The following is a 10,032-nucleotide window of genomic DNA, read 5'->3' on the forward strand; positions in this document are numbered from 1 at the left end:
GATTTAAACCAAATTAGTGCCGTGCCTGAAATGCCAATCGACTGCTCCAGTCTCTGTAACAGGATGTCATGATCAATGGTGTCGAATGCAGCACTAAGGTCTAACAAGACCAGGACAGAGAGGAGTCCTTTATCTGCTGCCATTAAGAGGTCATTTGTAATTTTCACCAGTGCCGTCTCGGTGCTGTGGTGTTTTCTAAATCCTGATTGAAATTTCTCAAATAAACTATTATGATGTAGAAAGTCGCACAACTGATTTGCGACCACTTTCTCAAGGATCTTGGAGAGGAAGGGGAGGTTAGAGATCGGTCTGTAGTTAGCCAACACCTCTGGATCCAGAGTGGGCTTCTTCAGGAGAGGTTTAATAACAGCCACTTTGAAGGTGTGTGGTACGTGGCCTGTTAGCAGAGACACATTGATAATATCTAATAGAGCCGCCAATTAAAGGCAAAACGTCTTTAAGCAGCCTCGTCGGGATGGGGTCCAAGAGACAGGTAGACGTGTTCGAAGTAGAAACCGTTGAAGATAATTGGTCACGGTTGATGGGAGAAAAGCCCTCCAAATATACATCAGGGCATACAGCGGTTTCCAAGGCCATTCCACTTGAGGACAGATTGGCACTGGTTATGGGCAAGAGAATATTAATCTTGTCCTAATAGTTAAAATCTTTTCATTAAAGAAGTTCATAAAGTCATTACCACTGAGGTTTATAGGAATGCTCGGCTCCACAGAGCTGTGACTCTCTGTCAGCCTGGCTACAGTGCTGAAGAGAAACCTGGGGTTGTTCTTATTTTTCTATTTCTGATGAGTAATAGGCTGCTCTGGCATTACGGAGGGCCTTCTTATAAGTTTTAAGACTATCTCGCCAAACTAAGCGGGATTCTTCCAGATTAGTTGAACGCCATATGCGTTCAAGCTTTCGTGACGTTGCTTCAGTTTGCGGGTCTGAGGGTTATACCAGGAGCAAACCTCCTCTTCCTCACTGTCTTCTTCTTCAGAGGGGCTATCGAGTCCAGTGTCATTCTCAGAGAGCCTGTGGCACTGTCAACAAGATGATCAATCTGGGACAGACTAAAGTTAGACCAGGAGTCCTCTGTTATATTGAGACGTGGTATCGAATCAAATACAGAAGGAATCGCTTCTTTAAATTTAGCTACAGCACTGTCAGTTAGACATCTGGTGTAGAAACTTTTGACTAACGGAATACACTCCGGTAGTATAAATTCAAAAGTTATGAGGTTGTGGTCTGACAGAAGAGGATTCTGTGGGAAGACGTTCAAATGCTCAATGTCAATGCCATAAGTAAGAACAAGATCAAGCGTGTGGCCAAAGCTGTGAGTGGGTTTCTGTACTCTCTGACAGAAGCCAATCGAGTCCAACTTAGACTTGGATGTTGACGTGAATGCCATCTATAGTCAGAGAGTGGAATAGTAATTCTGATAATTGCAATATGAACACGAACCTACGGCTGAGAAGCACATCAAACTGTCCATATATATACAATATACAATTTATATATACAGTATATATATATATATACTAGAAATATTAGGTGGGCAGGTGATGATCAGCTGTTTGCTGACCAGTGAGGGAAAAACAAGGTAGCTAATGGTACAGTATGAGAATATTTTAAATGGCAGAAAAAGATTCCGAAAAAACTAAGGTGGCTTTGTCAACAAAAGAAAACTTGAGGAAAAGTGCCTTTCATTGGAGATTCTGCAGGAAATATCTGAACACAATAAGTGCACATACATGACAACACAGCCGAGGTGTGTGGCAGTGCTGTGCCTCAATAATACGCCATGTCATCTTTTCTAATCTGGGATTGAATAATCCCTGACTGTTCCTGATCCAAGCAGACAGACGGGGAGAGAGATAGGTCTCTTCTTCTACTGTGAGTGGATTCACTATGGCTGGTTCATATTGACCCTGCTGTCTTTTTGGCTGCAAGGGCGCTGGTCTCCGGGGACCATGTGCACCACCATCATGTTTCTCTCCACTCTGGCTCTAGTACTGCGCCGGCATTTCATCAGCCGGGACAACAGGACGTAAGTTGTTGTTGTTTTTGTAAACCTTTACCCAAGTTATTTAGTTTCATAGTCTAAAGGTAACACTGTATAACTATAACAGACTACTTCAAAGTATTTTTGTTTAACTAAATGTGTCTGGTCACTGAGGAAATATGTTTTGCAGGTTATCGAAGATGTAGTAAAATATGCCTCTATATAATTATGATTACTTTAAATGAATGATTGTTATTGAAGTTGTAAGTCTTCTTGCAAGGTGACGGTGTTTACAATAATACAAATAACATTAATACATGTCTAAATTTCCTGACGCAGAACCCTAGCCATTTAGTTTTTTTTGCCAAACCAGCAACTAAACTCTAAATCACAAATAATTTTACTTTGATTAATTATTTTACAGTTCAATTATATTTTCTGGTTGTTTTATCTTCCTTCCATTTGGTTTTCTTGCATAGTTTTTAATTTTGGTGGTAAATTATATCAATGTTTAGTGTCACTAATCTGTTTGTGTGTAATGGTAGAACGTTAAGTCTGAGTCTGTAAGTCATCTCACTAAGAAAGGTACATTAGAGTTTGAGAATCAGGTATTCACACTTTTTAATTGTAGCACATATTTGCAGCACAGCCTTTGCCATTTTATCAAAAAGAATAACAAATTAATAGAGATGCATTAAGAAAAGCTTGTTTCATCCAAAGCACACACACACTTGGCCATGTTGTGATCCACTAAAGCTTTAATGAGCACCCTCAGGCCAGTGCTCCGTGCTCATGCCCTCACTAATTAGAACTAACATATTGTGTGGTTGAATTTAATCTTATTCAGTAGTAATCCACATTTTGAGTATCCCCAGGTGTGCTTTCATTCTAGGAAACCAGACCAAAGGAGTACAATTATCAAATTTCTGGGTGTTATTTCTGGATCAAAAACTCTTTCATGGTTACAGGAAATCTTTACAAGTAGCATCTCTGGCCTTCAACAGTAATTTAATTAGCAGTTTAAAAAAAATTGCACCTTCTGTCTGGTCCAGCTTTTAAGTTGAAAGCTTTATGTTTCACTCTTTAATTTATCTTTAAATACAGAAATATGCTTTCTCCATCTTCTGGTGCTCTGGTTGTGCCGGGATCTTCGTACTGTTTGAGAATAAATTGCTTTAGATGTCATCAACTTCAGGTTGTCAGATATTGATCTCTCCACACAATTATGTGTAATGAAGTGCGGCGCCTCAGTTGGAGATCCGTGTGTGTCTAACGCCAGAGCATGACAAAGTAGAGACCATTATCCGAGAGCCCGTCTTGCCTTGAGGCTCTCAACCCCCAGGGCAGGGTATATCCTTGGATCTCCTTGGAGCGCGTTACAACATTCAAAATCTTTGGACAAACAAAGCAATTATGTGGTGTGAATAACGCTGCGCTCTGGGGCTTGCATCGATTCCAAGGTGGCTGTGTGAAACCACAGTGACTGTTTTGTCACTGAAGGGAATCTCCGAGAGCTGCATGCTATTCTGAGCCGACTAGAAACGGGTGCTGATTGCAAAGGCCAAGATTATTATGTTTAGAGCGGCAATAACACTGATGGACTAAAAATGTGTGCATGTTAGAGAATGGCTTATTACTATCAGAAATTGTGGGAATACAGTATATTGCTGTCCAGACATAGTGTATCAACACATGGACCAGTTCTACAGTGTGTATTGAGTTGGAGGATTTACAGCTGAACAAGACTACGGGGCGAGTTCACAAAAGGGTTGCGAGGCTTTAGTAGCCCTAACCCGATGCAAATAAGACAAAAACTGCAATTCCTCAGTGCTATGAAATATAAGCGTCTTCAGAGAGTTGGTGGTAACTGAGGCGCGTTAATAAGGGTTGACTGTAAAAGATGCAATGACATATATGAGATATTAGATTAGATTAGATATTCATTTATTAGTCCCACAGTGGGGAAATTGCAGGATCACAGCAGCAGGTGCACATTAGAGCAGTAGTAAAGATAAGAGATACAAATAAAATACATTTACATTACATTACATAACATGTCATTTAGCAGACGCTTTTATCCAAAGCGACTTACAATAAGTGCATTCAACCAAGAGTACAAACTAAGAACAACAAGAATACAGAAAGTAACATTTCTTCAAGATAGTCGAACTACAAAAGTACCATAAATAAGAGCCATTTAAGTGCCACTGAAGTGCTAATCTGTGTTTTAATCCAGATATACACTACCGTTCAAAAGTTTGGGGTCACTTAGAAATGTCTTTATTTTTCAAAGAAAAGCACTGTTTTTTCAATAAAGATAACATGAATCAAAAATACACTCTATACATTGTTAATGTGGTAAATGACTATTCTAGGTGGAAACGTCTGGTTTCTAATGAAATATCTCCAGAGGTGTATAGAGGCCCATTTCCATCAACGATCACTCCAGTGTTCTAATGGTACATTGTGTTTGCTAATCGCCTTAGAAGACTAATATCTGATGAGAAAACCCTTGTGCAATTATGTTAGCACAGCTGAAAACAGTTATGCTGGTGATATAAGCTATACAACTGGCCTTCCTTTGAGCTTGAAGTTTGAAGAACAAAATTAATACTTCAAATATTAATCATTATTTCTAACCTTGTCAATGTATTGACTATATTTTCTATTCAATTTTCAATTCATTTGATAAATAAAAGTGAGTTTTCATGGAAGATACGAAATTGTCTGGATGACCCCAAACTTTTGAATGGTAGTGTAGTTGGAAAAGATGTGGTTTTAGTTTCCGGCGGAAGGTGTAGAGACTTTCTGCTGTCCTGATGTCAGTGGGGAGCTCGTTCCACCACTGAGGAGCCAGGACAGCAAACAGTCTGGATGTAGAGTGATTAGCTCGAAGAGAGGGAGTCACAAGTCGATTGGCTGTTGCTGAGCGGAGCGAACGTGCCGGGGTGTACGGTGTGACCATATCCCGGATGTAGACGGGGCCCGATCGCAAGAACCAATGCTTTGAAGCGGATGCCGGCAGCCACCGGTAACCAGTGAGGAGAGCGGAGGAGCGGAGTGGTGTGGGTGAATTTCGGGAGGCTGAAGACCAGTTGAACAGCTGCATTCTGGATGAGCTGCAGAGGTCGGATGGCCTTAGCAGGTAGACCTGCCAGGAGGGAGTTGCAGTAGTCGAGGCGTGAGATCCTGGACCAGGACCTGTGCCGCCTTCTGAGTAAGAAGAGGCCGTATTCTCCTGATGTTGTGCAGCATGTACCTACAGGAACGCGCTGTCGCAGTGATGTTGGCCGTCAGGGAGAGTTGACTGTCTAGTGTCACCCCGAAGTTCCTGGCAGTCAGGGTAGGGGCCAACAAAGAGCTGTTGAAGGTGGTAGTCAGGTCGTGGGTGGGGGAGCCTTTCCCTGGAAGGAATAGTAGCTCGGTCTTGTCAGGGTTGATTCTCAGGTGGTGCGCAGACATCCACTGAGAGATGTCGGTCAGACAGGCAGAGATTCGCGCCGCTACCTGTGTTTCAGACGGTGGAAATGAGAGGATCAGTTGGGTGTCATTAGCATAGCTATGGTAGGAGGAGCCATGCGAACGAATGACAGAGAGAATTAGTGTACAGAGAGAAGAGGAGGGGACCCAGGACGGAGCCTTGAGGAACCCCAGTAGTGAGAGGACAAATATAAATACAAAATACAAGAGTAAGGGGCGGGTTCACAAAACTGTCTAATATCTTCCTTAGATAATTGAATTATGACCTAGCTCAAAGCAGTTTACAATACATAATTGAAACAGCTAATTCAAATTTTTTGATTTATAAAGAATATTTCTGAACACATTTAATTGTGTGTTTTCATGTAAATGAACACTATATCTGACTATAACAAAGTAAAAGGATAACATTAGGAACTTTTGATGGTTTAAACTTTATAGCGGTTGAAAAAACCCCAATAGGAATCGGCAATGGTCGACAATTGGTATCGGTGGCAAAATACAAACGTGATCGAGGCATCTCTAAATGTTATATTTGCTCCCATCTTTCTTTTGTGCTGATAAAATGTGTGACTAAAAACCGCGATACCATCCAAAGTGTGAGTTTTATGATCCCTTGCACCCTTAGTGGTTGCTCAAGAAGTAGACAAAAACAATTATAGCAACATACTTTGGTAAATGTTCAGCAGCACCGTACAGAAATAACTCCCTGTTTCCCTTCTTGATAGCATGAAAACACATCATTGGCGAATCCAATTCGTTTTTTGTGCGCTCACTGAGCAATTGTGCCAGCTAGTTGCACTACTTCACAAACTGCAGGAATAACATGGAAGTGCAGAGTGAAGCACTTCAAAACAGGAACATTTTCATTCTGTGTTTCTATTCAAGTCATGAAAAGGCTTTGTTGAAGGGACGCTATGAATAAATTAGACTTACACACAAGACACACTGACCAACATTTCTCTGTTTGTCTGAGACTGTGAGGCAGAACTCCACTCTCTGTATCTGGCAGCAGGTTGCTCTCCCTGACTTGAAAAGGAAGCCACCATGCTCTCACTTGTCCCCTTCGCAAGTGTTTCTCATCATTCTTTGCTTCATCTAGGTCAATTATAATCTTACTCTATGGATAACACACAGTTATGAGCGCTCTGACCTCCCCCGTCTCCTCCTCCTCTCAGCTTTCCTAAAGACTCGGAAGACAATGCGGCGCCAACTGCGCAGAGCGGCAACGACTGAGAGGAGTGAGGCTCAGTGTGTCCCCAGGCATCCACCTCAGGTAAACAATAAACACAGCGTCGTCTTGTGACACCAATCCCTTCCATGGACAGCTCAGGTGATTTCATCAACCTTTGTGAGTAGGATCAACAGTTTAATCACTGCTCTGAATTATTGCTCATGAATTAAACTATGTAGTCAACGCCCTCCATTTAGATCAGCCCTGTTTTCCAAGAAGCCGAAGGGATTCATAAATCTTCCTGGGGGCAGTTTGTACAAGACGATAAATATGTCAAGCTGTTGATGACGCTAATTACAGTAGTCTTCCCTCACAGTGACAGAACATTAGTTAGTAGGCCTATTGCCCTTTTTATTTCACCTTAATTACAGTCTGGGTGAAAATAACATTCTAAGTCTATACAGATGACAGTGATATCATCCAATTGGTGGATACAATGTCTTTACACTGACTTACCCGTTTATTAGGTATAGTTTTGTCGAATCTACAGCAACTGAGTTTCTATTTACTTCCTAAAAGTGTTTCTGTTTTTTTGTCCACCCACATTCCAAGTGTCTCTGTCATGTTGAAATCTGAAATATTTGGTAAACCACCAGTCTGCACACTGATGACATCTATCTCATCTGAAACATGAATGTGTTTTTGTCTCTCCACAGATATTCAGCCTCCAGCAGGGAGCTCAAACTCAATAGCTACATGTTCATTATTCTGACTGACACATATAACCAAAGCTGCACCTTCCACACTGGTGTCCTCCATTGTCTTCAACACAATGCCAGTTGGAACATTTACCAGAAACACTGCAGTGAAAGGTAATCTAGCATTGAAAGATGTGTTTACTTTTAACAGCTTTTTTTGGCCTCATACTGGGACCAGTCTGACCACTACGTCATCATTGAATCTCTAAACCTCACTAGCAGAATAGATCCCTCTGGCACACCGTTACTACCCGCTCTGTGTCGAAGCGTATCAGTTTCTAGGCTCATGTTACATCATAGGAAGCTGTGGAGCACCCTTCGGGGGGGCGGACGTGGTCAGAGCAGTGACCCGGTGCTCGAGTCGCTGCCACACTGCATGGAGAGGACATCATGGCCGGGAGGGGAGACGCACGTTTGCGAGAGCACTGGAGGGATGTGCGAGACTGGAGCATCGAGAAGAGACAACCCCACAGCGTAAGAGCGTCTCTGACGTCTGAAACGCTTCTGTCCTGAACTGGTCTTGTTTTCCAGCAACAACCTTTCTTACAGCTCTTGCACATTGGACTGAACTAAGAGCTGCCTGTTGTCTCCCATCATGTGCAGTCAATACTAAGTCATTCAGAAGGTCTATTATGTTTTCTTTGTGCGATTCCTCTGGGTGTTGTCCAGTAGCTCAATCAATGTCAGTGCTGCTTCACTTATCTCTAAACTGTGCTGCATCTCTTGTCTCATCACTATTACTGTATATGCGTTTGTATTTTGTTTTACAAAAAGGAAAAGCAAGTTGAGTTAAAATAACAAAATAAATACAATAAAGTGTCATCAATAAAGTTTCATTAGCACGTAATGCTTTGAGCTTGTTATTATACATTTGCTGATAAATTGTATGGCCCTCTATATGTAATGTGTTGGGCATCATGTAATTATGACACAGTACAGAACTTTGACACTAGTGTTTTTACCTGCAGTCCAGGTGATCTGCATCTCCTTTATGTTCTTTGATAACGTTAGGTTTAGTCATTAAACTGACATCCAAATCTGTACTAACTACTGTATTAATTAGCTTCTTAATTAAGTCATTAACACAGGCGCGTTATATAACAGTCATTATGAAACACCATCTAACCATCCTGTGCGCCAAGTAAATACAAGGACAAATCTGCCTGTCGGCACAAACTCCTCTCCAGCTGTGTGTGAACTTTTCATTTATCTGGGAAGTAAATATCACAAATATATGTAATAACTATCCACGAGGGAGCCTGACGGACAGACATGATGTCATTCACAAGATGATGTGGCTACCACATGTCTTTTTAATAAACACAAAGCCATTAATGCCACTATTCTGTTTTTATTGCCACGTTCCAAAAGGTTGCACCAAAAGTCGGCATTTCATTCCCAGATGGTTCAGTGTCCTGCTCTACTAATCAATTAGTTTATTTAACGGACAGAGTTTCTCCACCAAGAATCACACAAAAGCATCCACTGTAAATTGTACCAGAGACGTGTTCGGAAATTTCGTACGAAAAAATAAATAAAAGGCCTAAGGAACGAATGATTGATTAAAGAAATCGTATGTGGCCTGAATATGAAAACGGACCCATAATGCACTAACAACTAAGAAGGGGCTGCCCTGTAGTTCTGTCACGGCCGGCCGGGGGGCAAGAGACCATGCGCAGAGCAACAGGACAGGACTCAGTGTGAACAACAAAAACTCTCTTTAGCCTACTGAGGGAGAAGGTTCAAAAAAGCAAACAAGTCCAAAAAGGGGCAGGCAGAGAATCAGAGGTCAGGGCAGGGTCAGAACAGGCAGGTCAGGAATACACACTAATAACAAGCAAGACAGGACTACAGAAAACAATCCAGACAGAGACAAGGGAAAGACTGGCACAATATATAGGGGGGGAAACACAGGTGTACGGCATGAGACACTAACGAGACAAGGGTGGCTGAGGGCAGGTGCAGTGAATTAAACAATCAAGCAGACAGAGGAGACACAGAAGAAACAGAGGAGAACCAGAACAAGGCGTTACAAGTTCAGTGGCAGTGTTTAGTGCAGGGAGGAGTTTAACTTGGAAACGTCTGAGTAACCGTCGTTGGAAACTGTATGGAAAAGTACAAGCACTTTCCAAAAATACTTGGCAGGGGATTGGATGAACCATCTGTCAATCAAACTGCTGAAGGAAGTCAGAAGAAGAGCGAAAACGTCCTTCAGTGTCGTTCTTTTCTTTGCTTTCAATGAAATACTCTCCAGTTCAGCATTTACACTCTGCCTCCTTCCAGCATCCAACAGCTATCATCAGACTTTATGTGAACCACACACACACACACACACACACACACACACACACATACACACACACACACGCCATACTAAAACCTCTCCGACTTTGCTGCTCTGCTTCCCTTTATTAGTATCAGTCTGTGTACAGACAATGTTCAGTTGTTGTGATTTGTTCTGCTTGAGGATTTGGGCTGCGACTGCATCGTTCACAAGAAGTATTCACACTAAACATGTACAGTTTGGTTAGATAGATAGATAGATAGATAGATAGATATATACTTTATTAATCCCCAAGGGGAAATTTGTCGAGTCAGTAGCAGCAACACACACAAGA

At 41.8% G+C, this 10,032-nt stretch overlaps 1 long non-coding RNA gene across 1 annotated transcript; it reads left to right on the forward strand.

The window, feature by feature from the left end:
- The first annotated feature begins 6,742 nt into the window (after positions 1-6,742).
- On the forward strand, positions 6,743-8,754 carry LOC130190732 (uncharacterized). The gene is made up of 2 exons (XR_008831026.1): positions 6,743-6,833; positions 7,373-8,754. It is a non-coding gene; the product is annotated as an uncharacterized LOC130190732 (long non-coding RNA).
- The last annotated feature ends 1,278 nt before the right edge of the window (positions 8,755-10,032 follow it).

The sequence above is a fragment of the Pseudoliparis swirei genome, chromosome 24 (genome assembly GCF_029220125.1).
Source record: "Pseudoliparis swirei isolate HS2019 ecotype Mariana Trench chromosome 24, NWPU_hadal_v1, whole genome shotgun sequence".
Classification (NCBI taxonomy): domain Eukaryota; kingdom Metazoa; phylum Chordata; class Actinopteri; order Perciformes; family Liparidae; genus Pseudoliparis; species Pseudoliparis swirei.